Source organism: Mustela nivalis, assembly GCF_964662115.1.
Source record: "Mustela nivalis genome assembly, chromosome: 8".
Taxonomy (NCBI): Eukaryota; Metazoa; Chordata; class Mammalia; order Carnivora; family Mustelidae; genus Mustela; species Mustela nivalis.
Window position 1 is genome coordinate 117,053,557 of NC_139027.1, and position 6,100 is coordinate 117,059,656.

Here is a 6,100-nt window from a genome sequence, read left to right on the forward strand (position 1 = left end):
AAAAAGTTAAAAGAGGAAACAGTAAATGTTTTAAAATTTTTTCATAAGAAAAAAAATTTTAAAAATTAATTAACTTTGCAAGACCAAAGAATCATAGGGAGAAAGACATGAATTCCATGCTTTGCTTTCTCCTCCTCTGGAATTCCACTGTTCTCATTGGTAAGTGAACTTGGTTGTGGTTGGATTTCCTGCTGATCTTCTGGGAGAGGGGATTTTTTATTGATTCTCAAGTGTTTTTGCCCGAGGCGGAATTGCACCACACTTAATAGGGGCTGGGCTAAGTAATCTGCTAGGGTTCGCTTTTGGGAGCTTTTGTTCCCTGAACACTTTCTGTTGAGCTCTGGAAGAATGATGGTGGCATTCCAATCTCTGGCCTGGAGGAGCCAAGATCTCAGGGCCCAACTTCTCAGTGCACCCTCGGAGAAAAGCATGCAATGACTCCCATCTCCCTGGCCTCCAGCCACACTCCAAGCTCACCCAGCCTGTGACCAAGTGTCTCCCTCTCTGGCAAACAGCCCTACCTAGAGTCTCCAAACCCATCAGATCCCTGCACTTTTCCAGGAGGCTCTTGCTAGGCCTTGTGGGGTCTCTTCTCACAGAGCAGTGGCCTAACTGAGCCATGGATTAGGTTTAAGGTAACCCCTAGCTGAGAGCTCACTCATCAGCTCTGTCTCTGTAGCTGGCTTTACCACAGGCATTAGTGCCTGTGATCTCTGTGGAACTCAGACACCCCCAATTCTTCTGTGACCCCTCGGGAACTGAGACCACTCTGTCCCCATGTGGTCTTGACCCCAGCTTAGCCTCTGGAGTGATATCCCTCAGTGGAGCAGACTTTTAAAAGTTCTGATTTTGTGCTCCATTGCTCCACTGTTTGCTGGGAGCCAGCTCCTCACCCTGCAGTCTATCGTTCCTCTTTGGATTCACTTCTCCACAGGTCCTACCTTTCAGAAAGTGATTGATTTTCTGTTTCTAGAATTGCTGCTCTTCTTCCCTTTGATCTCCTGTTGGAATTGTAGGTGTTCAGAATGGTTTGATAAACTATCTAGCTGATCTCCTGCTACCTGGTGTCATCTCAGCCTGCTACTTCTCTGCCCTGGCCAAGTGATTTTTGACAAAGGTTCCAAAACAATTCAATGTGGAAAGGGCCATCTTTTCAACAAATGGCCGTGAAATAATTAGATACTAGTATGTTAAAAAAAAGAAGACTCTTTTTTCCACTGTATATTTTTTTCCTGTTTTGTCGAAGATTATTTGCCCATAGAGTTGAGGGTCCATATCTGGGCTCTCTACTCTGTTCCACTGGCCTATGTGTCTGTTTTTATACCAGTACCATGCTGTCTTGGTGATCACAGCTTTGTAGTAAAGCTTGAAATCAGGTACCATGATGGCCCCAGTTTTATTTTTATTTTTTTTTTATAAACATATATTTTTATCCCCAGGGGTACAGGTCTGTGAATCACCAGGTTTACACACTTCACAGCACTCACCAAAGCACATACCCTCCCCAATGTCCATAATACCACCCCCTTCTCCCAAACCCCCTCCCCCCAGCAACCCTCAGTTTGTTTTGTGAGATTAAGAGTCACTTATGGTTTGTCTCCCTCCCAATCCCATCTTGTTTCATTTATTCTTCTCATACCCAGTTTTATTTTTGCTTTTCAACATTTCCTCTGCGATTCTGGGTCTCTTCTGATTCTGTACAAATTTTTGGATTATTTGCTCCAGCTCTTTGAAGAATATCAGTGGAATTTTGATCGGAATGGCATTAAAAGTATAGATTGCTCTAGGCAGTATAGACATTGTCACAATGTTTATTCTTCCGATCCAAGAGCATGGAATGGTCTTCCATCTTTTTGTGTCTTCTTCGATTTCTTTCATGAGTGTTCTGTAGTTCCTCAAGTACAGATCCTTTACCTCTTTGGTTAGGTTTATTCCCAGGTATCTTATGGTTCTTTGTGCTATAGTAAATGGAATAGATTCTCTAATTTCCCTTTCTGTATTTTCATTGTTAGTGTATAAGAAAGCCACTGATTTCTGTACATTGACTTTGTATCCTGCCACGTTGCTGAATTGCTGTATGAGTTCTAGTAGTTTGGAGGTGGAGTCTTTTGGGTTTTCCATAAATGGTGCTGGGAAAACTGGGCAGCTATATGTAGAAGAATGAAACTCAACCATTCTCTTACACCGTACACAAAGATAAACTCAAAATGGATAAAAGACCTCAACGTGAGACAGGAATCCATCAGAATCCTAGAGCAGAAATAGGCAGCAATCTCTTCGATATCAGCCATAGCAACTTCTTTCAAGATATGTCTCCAAAGGCAAAGGAAACAAAAGCAAAGATAAACTTTTGGGACTTCATCAAAACCAAAAGCTTCTGCACGGCAAAGGAAACAGTCAAAAAAAAAAAAAAAAGAGGCTGTATGTTCTTCTCATTTAGTGCCCTGAATATATCTTGTCAGCCCTTTCTGGCTTGCCAGGTCTCTGTGGACCGGTCTGATGTTATTCTGATGGGCTTTCCTCTGTAAGTAAGGAGTCTCTTTGTCCTAGCGGCTTTCAAGAGTTTATACCTACAATTATGATTCCTCAATTTGACTATCAGGTGTCGTGGTTTTTTTTGGAATGTATAATCTTGGGTGGAGACCGTTCAGCCTCTAGTACATGAACGCTGGTTTCATTCACGAGATTGGGAAAATTTGCATGAAGAACTTGTTCCACTATACTTCTAGACTTCTGTCTTTCTCCTCCCCTTCAGGGATTCCAATAATTCTGATGTTGGAATGTTTCATGGCATTATTTATTTCCCTGATTCTGTTTTCATGGTTTCTAAGCTGTTTGTTCCAGGCTTCCTCCTGATCCTTTCTCTCTATCTGTTTGTCCTCCAGATCACTAATTCTATCTTCTGTCTCAGTTACTCTAGCTTTGAGAGAATTTAGATTAGATTGGAACTCATTGAGAGCATTGTGAACCTCAGCCCTAGTAGCTTTTAGCTCAGCCCTAACATTGTGAACATCATCTCTGGTCACTTTCAGCTTGGCACTAATCAATTCTGTTTGGTCATCCATGGCTTTCTCCAACCTAGCTATTGCCTGGATAATTGTTAGCCTGAATTCTCTTTCCGACATATTGTCTATTTTGATAGCCATTAGCTCTGTTGTAGAAGGTCCATCCTCTGTATTTTTCTTCTGTTGGGCATTCCTCCTCCTAGTCATTTTGGTGAGAGATGACTGAACAGATGTAGCTGTATGTATTGACCGTGGTGCAGTCAAGGTGTACCCTGGAACACTTCTGAGCAATCAGGATTCCCCACCATCAGGGAGATTCAAATTAAAACCACATTGAGATATCATCTTACACCAGTTAGAATGGCCAAAATTACCAAGACAGGAAACAACATGTGTTGGAGGGGATTTGGAGAAAGGGGAACCCTCTTCCACTGTTGGTGGGAATGCAAGTTGGTGCAGTCACTTTGGAGAACAGTGTGGAGATTCCTCAAGAAATTAAAAATAGAACTTCCCTATGACCCTGCAATTGCACTCCTGGGTATTTACCCCAAAGATACAGATGTCGTGAAAAGAAGGGCCATCAGTACCCCAATGTTTATAGAAGCAATGGCCACAGTCGCCAAACTACGGAAAGAACCAAGATGCCCTTCAACGGACGAATGGATAAGGAAGATGTGGTCCATATACACTATGGAGTATTATGCCTCCATCAGAAAGGATGCATACCCAACTTTTGTAGCAACATGGACAGGACTGGAAGAGATTATGCTGAGTGAAATAAGTCAAGCAGAGAGTCAATTATCATATGGTTTCACTTATTTGTGGAGCATAACAAATAGCATGGAGGACATGGGGCGTTAGAGAGGAGAAGGGAGTTGGGGGAAATTGGAAGGGGAGGTGAACCATGAGAGACTATGGACTCTGAAAAAACAATCTGAGGGGTTTGAAGTGGCGGGGGGGTGGGAGGTTGGGGTACCAGGTGATGGGTATTATAGAGGGCATGGATTGCATGGAGCACTGGGTGTGGTGCAAAAATAATGAATACTGTTATGCTGAAAATAAACTTAAAAAAAGAAGACTCTTAAATTATTTCTTTACACACAAAATTTAATATTGTCTTTTCTTACTTTTATGATAGTCACCATACAGTACATCATTAGTTTTTGACGTAGTGTTCCATGATTCATTCTTTGCATACAACACACAGTGATAAAGTGTCCTTCTGTATCTCTAACTATGATCTTTAGCTTAAGATCTAATGGATGAAATCTCCATGTGAGACAGGAATCTGTCAAAATCCTAGAGGAAACATAGGCAGTAACCTCTTCAACATCAGCCACAGCAACTTTTTTCAAGACATGTGTCCAAAGTCAAGGGAAATGAGTGAAAATTATCTTCTAGGACTTCACCAAAATAAAAAGTTTCTGCACAGCAAAGGAAACATTCAACAAAGTAAAAGAGAGAGAGAGAGAGAGAGTGAGTGAGACAACCCACAGAATGGGAAAAGATATTTGTAAATGACACTACAGATAAAGGTCTGGTATCCAAGATCTCTAAAGAACTTCTCAAACTCAATCCTCAATGAACAAATCATCACGTCAAAAAATGGGCAGAAGACATGAACGGACACTCTCTAAATTAGACATACAAATGGCTAACAAACATATGAAAAAATGTTCATCATCATTAGCCATCAGGGAGATTCAAATCAAAAACATATTGAGATACCAGCTTACACTAGTTAGAATGGCAAAAACTGACAAGAAGCAACAAATGCTGGATTCATTGTTGAAAAAGGGGAACCCTCTTACATTGTTGGCGGGAATGCAAGTTGGTACAGTCACTATGGAAGACTGTGGAGGTTCCTCAAAATAGAAAACAGAGCTACCCTACAGCCCAGTAAACACTCTACTGGGCATTTAGTGTAAAGATACAGAAGTAGTAAAAAGAAAGGCCACATGTACCCCAATATTCATAGCAGCAATATCCACAATAGTCAAACTGTGGAAAGAGCTGAGATACCCTTCAAGAGATGAATGGATAAAGGAGATGTGGTTCATATGTACAATGGAATATTACTCAATCATCAGAAAGGATGAATACCCAATAAATTTTTTAATTTCTTTTCAGTGTAACAGTGTTCACTGTTTTTGCACCACACCCAGTGCTCCATGCAATACGTGCCCTCCTTAACACCCACTACCTTGTTCCCCCCACCTCCCACTCCCCGCCCCTTCAAGACCCTCAGGTTGTTTTTCGAAGTCCGTAGTCTCTCATGGTTCACTTCCCCTTCCAATTTCCCTTAACTCCCTTCTCCTCTCCATCTCCCCGTGTCCTCCAGGTTATTTGTTATTCTCCTGAAGCTGTTTCAAAAAATGGAAGCAGAAGGAAAACTTCCAGACTCTTTTTATAAAGCCAGCATTACTCTGATCCCCAAACCAGGCAAAGACCCCACCAAAAAGGAGAATTTCAGACTAATCCCCAACTTTTGTATCAACATGAACAGGACTGGAGAAGATTATGCTGAGTGAATAAGTCTGAGAAAATCAACTATCATATGGTTTTCCTTATTTGTGGAACATAAATAATAGCATGGAAGACATTAGGAGAAGGAAGGGGAAAATAAAGGTGGGGGGTATCAGAGCAGGAGACCAACAATGAGAGACTATAGAGGCCAGGAAACAAATGGAGGGTTTTAGAGGGGAGGGGAGTAGAGGGATGGGTGAGCCCAGTGATGGGTATTAAGGAGGGCACAGATTGCATGGGGCACTGGGTGTTATACGCAAAGGATAAATCATGAAACACAACATCAAAAACTAATGATGTAGTGTATGGTGACTAACATAACATGATAATACACTATGGAGTATTATGCCTCCATCAGAAAGGACGAATACCCAACTTTTGTAGCAACATGGATGAGACTGGAAGAGATTATGCTGAATGAAATAAGTAAAGCAGAGAGAGTCAATTATCATATGGTTTCACTTATTTGTGGAGTATAACAAATAGCATGGAGGACATGGGGAGTTAGAGAGGAGAAGGGAGTTGGGGGAAATTGGAAGGGGAGGTGAACCATCAGAGACTATGGACAC